Genomic DNA, 17,990 nt, shown 5'->3' with positions numbered 1-17,990 from the left:
ATCAGGAAGAGAAAAAGAAGAAAAAGATTCGCCGAGGTGATAGGCGATTTGTTCGAAAAGCACGAAGACAAGGTGAAGTTGTCGATTTTCTGGGTCAAGATAGTGGCCGGTATAATTACCGTGTCAAATATACACTTCCTTCATGGGCATTCAAGAACAAAACAATCACACATGATGGCTGGGTGAAATGGATGCTGACGAAGCCAATAGAAGCATGGTATCCATGATTACACCATTTCTAATCAAGCTTGATGAAGTAGATAAATATAAGGAGGAGGAAGGCCCTGTCAAACCAATCACTATCCAACTTCCCATTGATCAGTTAAGGATCGAAGAAGAAGAAACACAGCCTGTGATTATCACTCTCCCTCCAAGAGAAAAGTTTGACACTAAGTGTGTACCTTGGGATTATTCTCCCAAAGAAGTCGATACCATAACCCGATCAGGGAGATGCAATGTCCAGAAGGAAAGTGAGCACGAAAAGAAAGGAGTAACCGAACAAGATGTTAAACAGTTGCTCTCGGTCATGAAGACGAGCGAATTTGAGGTAATTCAACAGCTAAGAAAGATGCCGGCACATATTTCTCTTTTGGATCTCTTCAAGACTTCAGAAAGCCACAAAATGGTACTTATGAAGCTTCTCAATAAAGTGTACGTCCCGGAGACAATTAATGAAATACAATTGGAAGACTTTGTTGGTACTATTCTTCTGAAAGACCAAATTGCCTTCTCCGATGAAGATTTCCCAATTGACGGGCGTTCCCATAATAAAGCCCTGCATATTGCCGTCAAATGCCGAGGCAAGGAGGTGTCACGGGTGCTGATCGATAATGGTTCCGCACTTAATTTGTGTCCACTAAGCACATTGCATTGCTTGGGAATTAACAAAGAGCTCATCAAATCTTTTAAGGTAACTGTGCGCTCGTTTGATCGAATGAAGAAGGACGTTATTGGCGATATCGAGCTCGAGGTAAACATAGGTCCTGTGCCTTTTCTAATTGACTTCCAAGTAGTAGATATTCCAAGGACTTTCAATTTACTACTCGGAAGGCCTTGGATTCATATGGCTGGCGCCATTCCTTCAAGTTTTCATCAGAAGGTCAGGTTTGTCATTAATGGTAAGATGATCACCGTACACGGGGAGACGGATTTCGCCACCTTCAAAGAGAGTGTAATGCTGTATGTTGAGCCTGAAGTAAAAGAAGAACTAAGTTATCATTCCTTCGAAATGATCTCAATGGTGCAAATTCCTACAGGTTGCATCATAAAATCCCCGGAGTTCTCAACACTATCCATTATGTCTGGAAGGGTGTTATGCCAGTATGGATTTACTCCCAGTTGTCACGCCGCGCTTTTTTTTTTTTTGGGTTTTCGGGATCTGCGCGCTAAGGAGGTATTTCCGTGTAAAGGTCTGTCCTAGACCATACCTCACGTGACAGCGGAAGATGATTTCTTATTTAGTCTAGGTTTGTGATTTTGGAGCGCCACTAGTCATTATTGGTAGGTAGACTAGAAACCTAATCGAGGTACGGGAGAAATACCACGATTCTACGAACCAGAGATTCTGAGTACGGGGACTTGATTACGTTATTGATCTCAAATCGAGATCCCTAACGCCCTTTCGGTACCTAAGAACGATACGGTGTCTAACGTGTCATGCAAATTTCCGAGGCTTACCCACTAATTCTATCCATTCTAATCGCAGAAAGAACCAAACAAGCATTAAATGCACGATCGAAGTCAATCAGATCAATCAATCCTAAATAGTCTCTAAAAAATGAAAATCAATCAAAACATTCAAACCCTAATGAAGCTCTAGAAGCTTATTCATTTCATGATTTACATTTTTTAGGGTTTTAGGGTTTTTTAGGGATTAAAACCCCAGAATTTAGGATTTTCCAAAAATGCTGCTTGGGTACTTCCAAAAATTTAAATTTCACTTTTTATGGTTGGCCACGATGTTTTTGGACCATTCTATGAATTTTTAAATTTTTTATTTTTTTTATTTTTTGATTTTTTTTTCGGAAATTTTATTAACCGAGAATTAATTTTTCATGATTTTCTGAAAATATTTATGAATTTTCCAATTTTTCAATTTTTTATTGATTTTCTAATTTTTTCATATTTCTTATTTGTAATTTTCTGAATTTTCTGAATTTTATGAATTTTATGAATTTTTATGAATTTTCTGAAAAATTTTGAGTTTTTATGAATTTTCTAATTTTTTTTTGTGAATTTTCTGTTTTTCTGAATTTTTTTTTTCGATTTTCCAAAATTTTTTATATTTTTCTGCTTTTTGATTTTTTTTTATTTAATTTTTTCTGAATTTTTATGAGTTTTTTTTATAGATTTTTTAGTATTTTTAATTTTTTATAATTTTTTTTAAATGAACCGGACCGGCCCGGTTAAACCCGGTTCGGCCTGACCGAACCGGGCTTCGTCGGTGCCGATCGCCGATCACTTCCTTAGGTGAGCCCAACGCCGAAACGGCGCCGTTTTGGGTGTTTTTCATTGAGGCATTTTCACAAACACCTGATGGGTATGGCTCGGTGTTAAACGTTCTCGAGACCGCCGGTTTGTGATCGTCTCCGGCGACCTTCCGGTGAATATTTTGCCATTCCGATTGCACCATTGTTATGTCTATGTATTCTATTCTCAATCTAGCCTACTCGGAACACCAGCGGACGTTCGCCGGCCGGCGAAATTGAAGTCCGAAAAAACCCAATCCATTTCTAACTAAATTTTGCATTTTCAGAACTTAAACTATCACCATGCTCGCCCTAGCCATCTAACTCGATTTCAATCTAGTACAAAAACATCAAACAAGGTCAAGAAAGCTGACTTGAGTAGCTTAATGCCACGGGGAGTGCTCCGGTCAAGTTTCCCGAGCTCCAGCGAAGGTTTTTAATGGCGGATTGACAAGGTTTTGTTGGTTTACCACCGCAAAATGCAATCAAACAATAGAAAACATGATTAGAAACTAGTTCTGAACATCAAAATACTGAGATTCATCGAAGAAATCACACAAACATTCATATTGGGATTAAAACCAAATTCTGGAAAATTTTCAAAAAAATGACTATGAGCCGACTTTACCTTCTTCGTTCGATGATTAAGAGAGATTTCCGAACTGATCCGAGCCTCTGTAGTTGTTCCTTGACACTTGAACTTCACCCTAGTAGCTTCTGATTCGCCGGAGTAGGTCTCGGTGCGCCAGACGGAGCTCGTTTTCAGGCCTTTAGGATCAGCCAAGTCGATTGGAACAACTAGGGAAGAGTCACGGCCAATCCACGATTCGTCAGTGCTCTGCCGTCCACGGCGGCACCGAACACTCGTGAGGGGACTCTTGACCCTCTCTCTCTAGATCTTTCTCGTTGATTTCACCTCTTTCTCTCTCCTTTCCCTCTCTGGCCTTTCCTCGAGCATCTCCTCTGCAATGTTTAGTTTTTTTTTCCTTTTTGTTCATCAAAAATTCCCGCCCAAAGTTTGTTGGAACCGACCTTGAATCGGTTAGGGCGATTCTCTGGTGCCAGCTAGATATTTTCCAGCTGGCCAAATCGATTTGCATGTGTTAAATTAGCCGAAAATGATCGGTGAAGTCACGGGTTTGAATTAGAATTTTCTAGGTTTGGTGTGTTCTGGGGCGAATCGGGTAGGGAAGATGAACAACCCGGGTTGGGTCGGGTTGACCCGATCGACTCGGCAGACCCGGGTTGATCTAAATTCGCAAATTAAACTCAATTTTGACCCAATTTTCAAAATTAAACCCCGAAATTGAATTCCCCATCATATTCCGAACCCAAATATGTGATTTTCCTCAATTTTTGTTATAATTGTGTTCAAGATTTTCACATTTTTGTATTCGGGTTAATAGGATTTTATTCAATTTGATGTCCTAATGACCTGATTAGGCAAAATTGATGCCAAAATTGAATTACCCACATCTGATTAACCCTAGAAATGATGGTCTCATATTTCGACAATTTCATATTGGGCACGAATCCCAATTTGGGTTCAAAATTCTTAATTTTCAATTGAATTGTGGGGATTTTTTATTTTTATGTCAAATTGTGCAATTGGACCAACCATTATGTAATTCGAGATCTCATAATCATTTGTTGTGAAGACACTATGACTTAAAAATGACTAGAAAAAAATTAATTGCATTTTTGGTTCAATTCGGGTTTAATTTTGCCCAATTTTGGGAAAAACATATACCCGATTGAAATTTTTCAAAATTGGTGATGTGTTCATGAAATTAGATTTAAAATAAGACTGATGACTATTTTTATGGAATTTTCTGATTCCATTTGTTATTTTTCTTGATTTTCTTACTTATTTTGACTAAAAGAAATTAAGGAAAAATGTAGAAAAATGCTAAAAAAATATTTTTTGGTTTAGAAATAGGTTTCTAGGCTTGGACAAGATTCCTAGTCCTAATTTTGAGATTTTTGAAAATATGAAAAAAATGAGCTAAAAATTAGGTGTCAACAGCTGCCCCTCTTTGGGATTGAGCTCGTTAGAGATTGATCTCAAAGACAACGTGACACCTGAATTTTTAGTCGACTCATTGAACAAGATAAGATGGAAATTTCACAATAACTGATTAGGGATCTTGCTTTTGAAATTCGTGATCTAATCCAAAGGTTCTCTTTTCAGAACATATTTTGAAAGGTTCTTAATGATTAAGGGAGAGAGACTTACCTGTTTGTGAGCGTCTCTTTATTGCTTATCCAAAGGCATGAATTGATGGTGGTGATGATTATAATGGTTATTCAGATTTCGTGGTTTAAGGACGAATCCACGAACCATGAACGCTTGAGGCTTCTCGCCTGAGGATTTGGAGACTTGCCAAGTGGTTCCTCACCCGTAGGATTTTGGAAATTGCCTAGGGGCTCCTCTCCTGTAGGATTTTGGATTTGTCTAGGGGCTCCTTGCCTGTAGGACTTTGGATTTGCTTAGTAGTTCCTCACCAGTAGGACTTTGAATTTGCCTAGTGGTTTCTCACCATTAGGACTTTGGATTTGCCTAGGGGCTCCTCGCCTGTAGGACTTTGAATTTGCCTAGGGGCTCTTCGCCTATAGGACTTGAATTTGCCTAGGGGCTCCTCGCCTGTAGGACTTTGAATTTGCCTAGTGGTTCCTCACCAGTAGGACTTTGAATTTACCTAGGGGCTTCTCGCCTATAGGACTTTGAATTTGCCTAGGGGCTCCTCGCCTATAGGACTTTAAATTTGCCTAGGGGCTCCTCGCCTGTATGACTTTGAATTTGCCTAGGGGCTCATCTCCTGTAGGACTTTGAATTTGTCTAGTGGTTCCTCGCCAGTAGGACTTTGAATTTGCCTAGGGGCTCCTCGCCTGTAGGACTTTGAATTTGCCTAGGGGCTCCTCGCCTATAGGACTTTCGGAAAACTTCAAACAATGAATGCCTTGACCGTGAGTTATGTGATTTTGAGGTTTCACTAACCTTTGTATGGTTTTTAGTTGACCAAAAACTATTTTGAAAAACTGTTTGAAGCGTGGTTTTTTTCTTAGCTTACCACAAACTGTTTAAAAACCTGGTTTTAAGTTGGCCAAAAACTTGTGAAACCTGGCTTGGAAACATGCATTCTTTGCATTTCAGATAATCAAATTTCCTTTTCAATGAATTATTTGAACAAAATGCTTGCAATCTTTCAAGAAATGCTTGAAATGATCATTTAGAAGACCTTCATTAGAAAGGATTTATTTCAATCTATGAACTTGGTCTTTTCTTCATCTAATTGAAAGGGGAACTTGTCTGATATCCCTCAATTTTATCTCTCTTAACCAATCCTTAGGTATTTGGAGATGTTCGCAATATATACAATCCAATTGATCTGATAAGGTCTTTCGGAGGACTGTAATATTGGCTTGGTCAATGGCTATTCAAAGGATAGGCATTTTGAGGCTAAGAAAAAGGATTTCATCATATCTGACTTCGGGTCTACAAGTTAAGAACCTCAAGGATAAGACAAGAAATTATTGCATGCACTTCCTTGAGCGATGACTTCTTGTCATAAAGTCATGTTTCTACTCTCAACATACCAATCTGAAGAGTCTTTGGGGAGAAGTTGTATTGTTGGTATTGGGTAGGCTCAAAAGGCTCATTTGTTTGAATTCGGGGTTTTTATGAAATTGATGATCCTCCTGGCATCACCACTTTTTTTGTCTACTAGGGATCTTTCTTTTATGAACATCAGAGTCCCCTAAACATTCATCACAATCTCTTTTCTTTTACTCATTCTCACTTGTTGTGATCTATGATCTCTCATGGTCTTGACTTTGCTTTGTCATGACTTTTTTATTTTGAGCTTTCTTTTGAACTCTTTTTTTTCTTTCTCATTTTCCTTTGGGCATTTGACCTTACTTTTACCAGGCACACTGCTTTTTCATGCCCCAAACTCTTTCGCCTTTGACCTTTTTGAATTCTAAGGACTCTGTGTTCTACTCTTTTGTTTCTTATCTATTAAAGTGGATCATATGCTCATGCTCCAGTGTGAAGAGATGATCACCAATTTGGGGTTCTAAAATGAATATTCAGGCTCAATTGGGCTTTGTCAAAGGTAGTGTGTTTGGGTATAAAAAATGAAGTGCTCTTCTTCCTCTTGGGATGTCTTGAGTTTCCATATGACTTCATATGAAGTTATCACAGAAAAATTGATGCAAGAGTATGTAATAAAATCTTTCTTGATCCTATTCTCTATAACTGTCAATCCACAAACCTCCTGATTTGCCCCAATGTGGGGTGGTTCTTAACAGGGTTGTTTTGGGAAAACGTTTCTACTATTTTGGCCTATATTTGGTTTGCAAGAGATAAGCATGTGTTTGGGATAGTGAAATGACTGCCTTTCATCATTTCAATCCATGTAATCATTGCGAACATCACCTATTTCCTTCGGATGAGTTTTTCTTACTCACTTCTCTATTTTGACTTTGAGTGTATAGGGGACGTGTTTGGATATGGCTTACCTTTAATCATTTGAAGGTCTTTCCATTTGATTTGATCCAAACTCTCTTTGAAATTTTTCAAAGTCTTTTGTCAAATTATCCCTTTTATGGAATTTTGATGCTTAGTGCATTTTCAAAGAAAGCGTGTTTCAAAACATTTCTGAGGTATTTTCGTTTTCAAAACAATCTGTTTTGTTTTGTTCAGTCTTAGTGTCATTCTGCTTGGAGAAAAAGAAGTTCGTGTTTTTTCTTAAGAATGAAATTTCTTTAACACATGTTCTTACGATTTAGGGATACCTGTCTGATCAACTTACCAAGATCCCTCTTGTTTGCATGTTTTTTCTTTAGTTCCACTGGGGATTCTTCTTTTGTTACTTCCTTTTCTTTGTTTCCCTGAGGATGATAAGAAGGAAAGCACATTAGAGGATATCAATGGAAAATATAATTGGAAGTGATACTTCCCTCTATTATTTGATAACTCCATTGGGGATTCTGAAATCACCAACTGGTTCGGATTCTTTTTGTTTTCTTCTGCAAAACAGATAAACATGTTCATGAAATGCATGGTATGTATGATATGCATGATATGCACATGTTCTAAAGTGACCCAAATCTTTTCTTGAATGTTCGTCTTCATTTTATGGGTAGAAAATCTTGATAGCATCTGCATTTACAGGATAGGCTAGTTCTGTTCCTGCCATATCTACAAGAATCAATGCTCCTTCAGGAAGAACCTTCTTGACAATGTATGGACCTTCATAATTCGGAGTGAATTTGCCACGAGGATCTAAATTGTTGAAGATGACTTTCTTCACTACTAAATCCTCTGTTTTGAAATTCCTCGGTTTCACTTTTCGATTAAAGGATTTAGCTACTCTTCTCTGATAAGCTTGCCCATGGCATATAGCTCTTAATCTCTTTTCATCAATCATGTTGAGTTATTCATATCTTTGTTGGATCCATTCAGCTTCCGAAAGCTTCAACTGGGATAGTATCCTTAATGAAGGAATTTCTACTTCAACAGGTAGCACTGCTTCCATTCCGTAAACCAGTTAAAATGGGGTTACTCCAGTTGATGTTCGAATTGAAGTTCAGAGCATACGGCAACCTTTCATGCCAATCACAATAATTTTCGGCTGTCTTGGCCAGTATCTTCTTGATATTCTTATTTGCTGCTTCAATTGCTCCATTCATTTGTGGACGATATAGAGATGAGTTCAGATGTCGGACATGAAAGTGTTCAAGTAAATCACCTACAATCTTGTTGTTTAGATTTGAGCCATTATCCGTAATTATTGCTTCTGGAACTCCATAACTAGTAATAATGTCCCGCCTGATGAATCTTGCAACATTCTTGGCAGTAACATTTGTGTAGGAGTTTGCTTCAATCCATTTAGTGAAATAGTCAATAGCGACCAGGATAAACCGGTGCCCATTTGAAGCCTTGGGGTTGATTGGACCAATCATATCAATGCCCCACATTGAAAATGGCCATGGCTCAGACATTTGATGTAGCTCATTTGGCGGTGCATTGATTCTGTCTCCATAAACCTGACATTGATGGCAACATCTCACGTGTTGGATGCAATTTGATTCCATTGTCATCCAATAGTATCCCGACCTCATAATTTTTCGGGCTAGAAGATGTCCATTCATGTGTGGTCTACATTCACCTTCATGAATTTCTTTCATGATTTGTTCAGCTTCTATAGCATCCACACATCTTAACAAGGTTGAATCAAATGATTTCTTGTAGAGAGTTTGACCACTGAGGAAGAATTTGTTGGCTACCTTCGTTATAAATTTCCTGTCACCTGATTGACTTTCTTCAGGAAATTCTCCTGATTGAAGATATCTTTTGATGTCATGATACCATGGTTCGTTGTCGAACTCTGCTTGGACCATCATGCAATGAATTGTTCAAGAATATTGATTCTCAATGGTTTTATATCCATACCATCTTCAGCTTGTAGTAAGGATGACAATGTTGCCAGAGCATGTGCAAAATGATTCTGAGTTCTTAGGAGATAATCGAATGTTACTTCTTCGAAACTTTCTATCATCTCTTCTAAGTATCTGAGATAAGGAATTAGCTTGGCATCTCGAGTTTGCCATTCGCCAGTTGCTTGCAATATGATGAGCATAGAATCTCCAAATGCATGCTTCATATTCAGCAACGTTATTGGTGCATGAAAATACCAATTTCGCAGATACCAGATAGTGTTGGCCTTCTGGGGAGATCAGTACTGCCCTAGTTCCTGATCCAGATAAGTTGGTTGCACCATCAAAATACATGGTCTATTTATCGTCGACCAGTGTCAATATATGATCATCAAGTTGTTCTTCAGGGCTGGCAATATTCTGCGAATTTTCTGCCAACATGTCTGCTATTGCTCGTCCTTTAACTGACTTTTGGGATGAACTTCTGATGTCGAATTCTGATAACAAAACTTGCCACTTTGCTAATTTCCCGACCAAGGAGGATTTCTCAAGAATGTACTTGATCGGATCATTCTCGGTTACTAGCAAAATTTGATGATGGAGGGTGTACTGTCTTAATCTGTGTAATACCCAAATCAATGCAACGCATGTCTTCTCGACTGCTGGGTAGTTCATTTATGATGTTGTAAACTTCTTGCTCAAGTAATAAATGGCTTGTTCTTTACCATCATTTGGTCTTCTTTGTACAAGCACCACTCCTAACGACTCATAGTGAATCGTAAATATAAGATCAGCGGAACTCCTGAGATTGGTGGTACCAGCACTGGTGGGCACACCAAATATTCTTTGATCTTGTCAAAGGCTTGTTGACATTCCGCATCCTACTTTACTTTGGCATTTTTCTTCAACAGTTTGAAGAATGGTTTAGCAGTCTCAGAAAGCTGATAGATGAAACGGGCAATGTAGTTTAATCGCCCCAACAATCTTCTCACTTCTTTTACCATAGAAGGAGTCTTTAAGTCATATATTGCCTTCATCTTGGAAGGATCTATTTCGGTTCCTCTGTTACTGCCCACAAATCCTAGCAGTTTGCCAGATTTTGCCTCAAATACACACTTGTTGGGGTTCAATCACAACTCGTACTTTCTAAGTCTTTTGAACAATTTGCGAAGCACCTCAACATGATCTTCTCTTTGTTTGGATTTTGCAATCATGTCATCCGCATATACCTCGATTTCTTTGTGCATCATGTCGTGGAACAAAGTTACCATTGCCCTTTGATATGTGGCACCAGCATTTTTCAAACCGAAAGGCATCACCTTATAACAAAATGTGCCCCATGGTGTTATGAAGGACATTTTCGCCTTATCCTCTTTCTTCATGAGGATTTGATTATATCCTGAGAAACCATCCATGAATGAAAATGTTTCGAACCCAGCAGTGCTATCCACTAATACATCAATATGTGGAAGCGAGAAATCATCCATAGGGCTTGCTTTATTTAGGTCGCGATAATCAACGCACACCCGTACTTGACCATCTTTCTTCATTGCAGGTACTATGTTGGCAACCCATTCTGGATATGGTACTACTTCGATGAAACCGACTTTGAGCAATTTCATCACTTCTTCTTCTATTTTCTTTGCTAATTCCGACTTTGTTCACCTCAGTTTTTGCTTTTTTGGTGGGATACTTGAATCAATTGGCAAAGCATGTTCAACTATGCTCGGATCGAGGCCTGGCATGTCAGCATAAGACCATGTGAATATATCTTGATATTCCTTGAGCAAATCTATGATCCTTTCTGCCTCTGCTGAGGGAAGACTTTCTCTAATCTTAACTTCTTTGGGATTCTCTTTATCGCCCAGATTAATAGTGATCGTTTTCTTTAACGTGAGTGGCTTTGATTCTTCATGACGGATCCATTCTCTTCTGATTCATTCCTCATCTTCATTATCCACTTCAATATCGCAAGTGATCTCCTCGGAAAGATTTGGGTCACATATGAACCTATTATGGATATGTGAATGCTCATGCCTGACATGTAACAAACATGATTAGTAATTTCATACAAAGTAAGTAACGCATGTGACCTTATGAAAACCCTTTTGGAAATTCATTTTGAAATTTATTTTGAAAGAACATAAAGACAGAGCTAGTCCTCATATCATCAGACTTCCTTGCTCTTAAAATCATTTTCGCAACGAGGAGCAATATAGAAACCTAAAGCCTCAAGCCTCACGAATGAGGATAATGTTCATCATAGGTTTGGTTTCGTTTCTATATGTCCTTAACAAAACATTTGATCACTTTTATTAAATTGAAAAATGCGATTACATCTACATCAAAAGGAACATAAATTGCAACTGTACTGAAATTGCAAATGAAATCACAAGAAATTTGAAATGGCAATCAACAAAATGCAATGAAGAAACTAGTAACAAAGGTTCAATAGAATCTTCCTATTCCAGTGCGTAGGTATTTTCTGCCTCAGTTATGATAACGTTGATGGTATTCTCCTTGAATAAACTTAGCAGAACAGATTCTTTCTCTGCATGTAAGTCCTCTTCTTGAAGTAGCTTGGAAGGTCCAGGAAAAGTTTCTTTGATGTGGATCTGATGATAGGGAAACTTTTTAGCCTTGCCCTTCCATATGGATGGATTAATGAGGCGATCACCTCGTCCTCTACAGCCTCCGTGATTCTTTCGACCTTGGCCTTGGCCTCCATGGTGATTATTAGAATTATCTGGAATATAACCTACTCCATGCTTCATTCTTGTAGCGAGAGGAGTGATAGATTTGTTGATTCCTTGGGATTTCGATCCAAGACCATTACCGGGAGTAAATCCATACTGGCATAACCTCCTTCCAGACATAATGGATGATGTTAAGAACTCCGAGGATTTTATGATGCAACCGGCAGGAATTTGCACCATTGAGATCATTTCGAAGGAACGATAACTTGGTTCTTCTTTCACTTCGAGCTCAACATACGGTATTGCACTCTCTTTGTAAGTGGCAAAATCCGTCTTTCCATGTACGGTGATCATCTTACCATTAACGACAAAACCTTCTGATGAAGACTTGAAGGAATAACGCCAGCTATATGAATCCAAGGTCTTCCGAGTTACAAGTTGAAAGTCCTCGGGATATCCACTACTTGGAAGTCAATCAAGAAAGGTACAGGGCCTATGTTTACCTCGAGCTCGATATCGCCAATAACATCCTTCTTCATTCCATTAAATGAGCGTATAGTTACCTTAGAAGGTTTGATGAACTCTTTGCTAATCCCCAAGCGATGCAGTGTGCTTAGTGGACACAAATTAAGTGCGGAACCATTATCGATCAGCACCCGTGACACCTCCTTGCCTCGACATTTGACAGCAATATACAGGGCTTTATTATGGGAACGCCCGTCAATTGGGAAATCTTCATCGGAGAAGGCAATTTGATCCTTCAGAAGAATAGTGCCAACAAAGTCTTCCAATTGTACTTCATTAATCGTCTCCGGGACGTGTACCTCATTGAGAAGCTTCATAAGCACCATTTTGTGGCTTTCTGAAGTCTTGAAGAGATCCAACAGAGAAATCTGTGCCGGCATCTTTCTTAGTTGTTCAATTACCTCAAATTCACTCGTCTTCATGACCGAAAGCAACTATTTAACATCTTCTTCGGTTACTCCTTTCTTTTCGTGTTCACTGTCCTTCGGGGCATTGCATCTCCCCGATCGGGTTATGGCATCGACTTCTTTGGGAGAGTAATCCCAATGTACACACTTAGTGTCAAACTTTTCTTTTGGAGGGAGAGTGATGATCACAGGCTGTGTTTCTTCTTCTTCTATCCTTAGCTGATCAATGGAAAGTTGGATAGTGATTGGTATGACGGGACCTTCCTCCTGATCTGTTTCATCTTGGAGCATTTCTTTCTTAGGTAGAGCTTTCTCCTCAGGACTGGTTTCATCATCCATACCACCCCAGCCATCAGGCATGATTACTTCATTTTTGAATGCCCATGGCGGTGGGGTATATTTCATTGGAAGTTATATTTTCCGGAGTCTTCTCCCAAGTTGTCTACAATCTCGCCTTTTAGGAGTGCTTCTTGACGAAAGCGGGCATATCCTAATTGAGAAGCTTTAATCTTGACTTCATATTTATCTTCATCGTCAGACTCAATCACTGTTTCTTCATCCTTGATCATGTTTACTGTATTGTGCTCAGGGAGAGGATTCTGATGTACATTTGGCTCGGGCTCTTGGAAGTTCAATATCTTCTTGTCAATGAGCTATTGAACCTTGTACTTTAGAGTGGGACAATTATCTACATCATGTCCCATTTCTCCCATGTGATAGGTACAGGTTTTTGATTCATCGTACCAAGAAAATCTCGCAGGATTGTCTCTCGGTACTTCCTTGGCCACCAAATGCCTTTCCAGAAGCATTGGTAATAGCTTTGACAGGGGTCGAGGCAACGGTGTATATTGCCTCACGGGCCTTTTATTTGGCTAGAATTGCCTTGGATTTTTCCAAGCAACATTTGATTGCTTCGGAAATGATGCTTGATGAGTACTTGGGCTTGACACCATAGCCACTTTTCGGATGGGTTTTGTCTTTTTTCCCGGGGTAAGGCCTTCGTGCTGCTGTTTCTTGAGCCTTCTTTTCTTTTAAACCCCATTCAATTCTCTCACCCACCTTTACCAACATGGTGAATGTTTGACAGCCTGATACATGAAGTTTGTCATAATACTCAATTGGCAATGACTTTAGAAAGAGCTCAATGAGCTCGTCTTCACTTATGGCGGGCTTTACTTGTGAGGCAACAGCTTTTCATCTCTAAGCATAGGCTTTGAACCCTTCATTCTTCCGTTTCTCGATTCTGACGAGATCCTCTCTAGTTGGAAGTACTTCAACATTAAATTTGTACTGGCGAAGAAATTCTCCCGTCAAATGATCCCATTCAGTGAAGTCTTCTATGTCGAGGGCTGTATACCATGTAAGGGCCGCCCCTCTCAAACTATCTTGAAATGCACTGATAAGAAGTGGCGTGTTATCTAAATATCTTGCCATCTTACGGAGATAATACTTCAAATGGCTTTTGGGACAATCAGTGCCATCATACTTGCTCACGAACTCTGGCTCCTTATAGTTTTCTGGGACAACCACCTTTGCGTACGGTGAGAACTTGTCGAGCCTTTGAAGCTCATAACCTTGACTTGCTAAGCATTCTTCAATTTTGGCTAATCTCTTGGCCTCTTCTTCATCTTTTGTTTTGGACGTCTTCTTGATTTGATCATCCTCTTCCAAATTTACCACCTCAGGCGTAGTCTTTGGAGGATTTTCTTGAACTGGTTCTTTGTTTCTGATTGGATCTTCAATCGGTGTTTCAGTTGCATTTGAAGCTCCCACATTTGGAGTAGTAGGATAAGATCCTCGAGATGCGAGAATAAAAGCCTTCATTTCCGCCATCATTGTAACCATTTGGGTCATTTGATTCTCGACTTCAGCTAGTCGAGCACGGGTTTCTTCTTCTGCCATTTTAACTTGTAGGCGAGTCCGAGGTCTTTTACCTTCCGTTGCTAAATAACCTGTTTTGCCAAAAAAGACCTGATATCAGCATAGTAAAATGATCATGAAACCCTACATTCTTTTAATTATATGGTCTCATGAGATTGTCAATGATAAGAAATTTCATACAAGCCTTAGCTTTGTATAAAATTCTTCATCAATGTCTTTCTCAAGGAATCATACAATTCAAAGAATTGTAATCATGGTGATTCTACAAAAATATTTTGAAACTTCATTAAGAAATTGTTCATTAAGCAAATGTTTCAATTTGGAAAATTTTTATTACAATGCTATTCATCAAAATAGGGAAACACTAGCTTAAACAAGTCTAGGCTTCTTGCTAGCTAAGGTAGCTTCAGCTTCTTCATACTCCTTGACTCGTGTCTCCCATTCTTCAACATCGATCACCACCTCCTCGGGAACATACGGCTTTACACCTGGCGTGTTTGGCACAATGTATTCCAGGATATACGGCTCATCAGAATGAGTTGTAAAACTCAAAGGTACATAAGGTTCGACGTCAATTGGTCGCTTAGCCTTCAATCACCTTATATACTCATTAGATGCCAAAAAGAGTTTCATTTCTCCTTCTAAATCTTCCGGCCATTGTACTATTTGCTTGGTTGATCTCTTCAAAGAATTCATGATCCCATCGACCCTTGTTCGCAGCTCTTTACTTTTCTTTTCTGGTATAGGTCCTTGCGGTATTTCAAATGTGAACTCCTCAGGATGCCAAATAGGTGGAATTTGTTGAACCATTCCGAATTATCGCATGACTCTTAGTGGGCAACAAGCAGTTCCGCCACTCAATCCTAGTAAAGGCACAAAATTACCGTCTTGGGTAGTAATTTGAGCTTCGGTTATCTTCGGCCATTGAATTCTCCATTGAAGCTGATCAGGAGTTAATGCTCTAATGAAGTTTGCGCACTCATGAAAAGAGTACTTTGGCATTTTGTCTTGGAGTTTCAAATACTTCTCAATAGGGTTGGTAGATGAGTTAATCTCTCGAATGCTCATATAATGTTCCCAAGGTCGAATATGGGAGATAAACCATATAGAAAGTAATCCAGCTAAAGCTTGCAGTACACCCTTTTGTTGATTTTGGTATTTGTTTAATGAAATAACGGTCTCTGTCAAGAGCATATTAGAAAAGTCCCATTTTAGGCAAGCTTGCCTAGCAATTACCGCAACGAGAGGATTTAATCCCGTCCTTGATACGGGAAATAAAACGAATCTGAAGAAGGCCAGAATAAAAACCCTCGCAGAAGTGTTTCCCGTTTATTTCGGCAATTTGGAGTAATTATCCACCAAGTAAGATAAAGGAAATCTTCCGGTGTTTGATTTGATCAACTTTTCCACTTGAGGGGTCTTCAAGTTTAAAAATTCAGCTATAACACTTGTGGGTTTCAATCCAACTGGGGGCTCAACGGTTCTTGACCCGAAATCAATTCCAATGGTTGCCTTATATTCTTCTAGTGTAGGTACCATCTTGTGCTCGTCCAATTGAAATGTGGCAGTGGTAACTTTCCAGAAATGGGATAATGCTTGGATTAGACTCACTTGGTACTCCAGGTTGATGAGCTTGAACAAACACCCGAGCCTTTCCCTTACGTATGCTTTATTGTCCTTTGTCATGTTTACCCGCCATGCCAAAAGCTCATTCCTTGGAATAGGAATGACTTGTATGTCTAGTTTCCCATTTAGATCTAAAGCATGTAAAAGAAAGTGATTATTATTCACCATGGATTACCAATTGATTTTAAAGCACCCATTTCACTTATATGTCCTTTTAAGGTAAGACGAAGGTTAAAGACACTTGCATACCTCAAAAGTAATGCAATTGTCATTTTGAATCCGTTTAAACCTTAAAAGAGCATATAGTTGAGATCATGGAAAAATTCAATGTGTGATGTAAATGCCCATTTTGTCATACTCCATTTGGACCATAAAGTCCTAAACTATGGTTTACAACTTCGAATACATTGAAGTGAACGAACAAGCATTTGAATTACATGAGAAATCCGCCATGGACCTATACATTTCATCTAAAAATGAAAGAATGGTCAAATGAAGTATGACGCCCTAATCATGCATTCTAAAATGAGAGGGTATTTAGACCAAGCATTGAATGTCATTTAGGCATTTTTTTTAGAATGTGCCAATTAACATGCATAATTGTAAAAGAATGGAATGGAACGATACTTGCTTACCATGATATTTTTGTTTGGTTTAGGTATACCAACCACAAAGATAAGCGAATGCAACCAGTGAAGTTTTGACGCCTAAAAGGGTAGGATATGCTAAAGGCTCAAAGTCATCACCTTCATAGACAAGGGATTCCATTCCAATAGGCAATCGGCCTAAAGTAATGGAATATTATTCCACCTTGGTGATCGGTATTGTATTTAAACGATCCCATGAGCAATCGATCCATAGTTCCGCCTAAACACATACCTCCTAAAGGTAATCCTAAATATAGCTGGGGTTGGGCCACGGGTGGTGTGTGCTAATGGTGTAGTGCTAAAGCAATTTAAAGACATGCATAGCAATTAATGACCAAACAACACTTCTAAAATTCATTCAAACCACATTCAATCCCAACACCATCCTGCAAAATAAGGGTTAGTAAAGACAACACGCCTTATACCACCTGCCTGCAAAACCATTTAACACTATCGTTAGCGGGACGTACCTGGGATCCTTGCAAGCACAAAACACAAGCATATCGTTCTATCTAAGCCTAAGTCCACTTAGAAAAGGTTCATTTTCCCTAGCGGAGTCGCCAAGCCTGTCGCGCCGCACTTTTTTTTTTGGGTTTTTGGGATTTCCGCTCTAAGGAGGTATTTCCGTGTAAAGGTCTCTCCCAGACCATACCTCACGTGAGAGCGGAAGGTGATTTCTTATTTAGTCTAGGTTTGTATTTTTGGAGTCACCGCTAGTCATTATTGGTAGGTAGACTAGAAACCTAATCGAGGTACGGGAGAAATACCACGATTCTACGAACCAGAGATTCTGAGTACGGGGACTTGATTACGTTATTGATCTCGAATCGAGATCCCTAATGCCCTTTCGGTACTTAAGAACGATACGGTGTCTAACGTGTCATGCAAATTTCCGAGGCTTACCCACTAATTCTATCCATTCTAATCGCAGAAAGAACCAAACAAGCATTAAATGCACAATCGAAGTCAATCAGATCAATCAATCCTAAATGGTCTCTAAAAAATGAAAATCAATCAAAACATCCAAACCCTAATGAAGCTCTAGAAGCTTATTCATTTCATGATTTACATTTTTTAGGGTTTTAGGTTTTTTTAGGGATTATAACCCCTGAATTTAGGATTTTCCAAAAATGCTGCCTGGGCACTTCCAAAAATTCAAAGTTCACTTTTTATGGTTGGCCACGATGTTTTTGGACCATTCTATGAATTTTTAAATTTTTTGAATTTTTTGATTTTTTGATTTTTTTTTTTGGAAATTTTATTAACCGAGAATTAATTTTTCATGATTTTCTGAAAATA

This window comes from Syzygium oleosum, unplaced genomic scaffold (genome assembly GCF_021117445.2).
Source record: "Syzygium oleosum isolate NSW1041296 unplaced genomic scaffold, Sole_v2.1 Sole_v2.12, whole genome shotgun sequence".
In the NCBI taxonomy this organism is placed as follows: domain Eukaryota; kingdom Viridiplantae; phylum Streptophyta; class Magnoliopsida; order Myrtales; family Myrtaceae; genus Syzygium; species Syzygium oleosum.
This window is presented reverse-complemented; position numbering follows the sequence as displayed.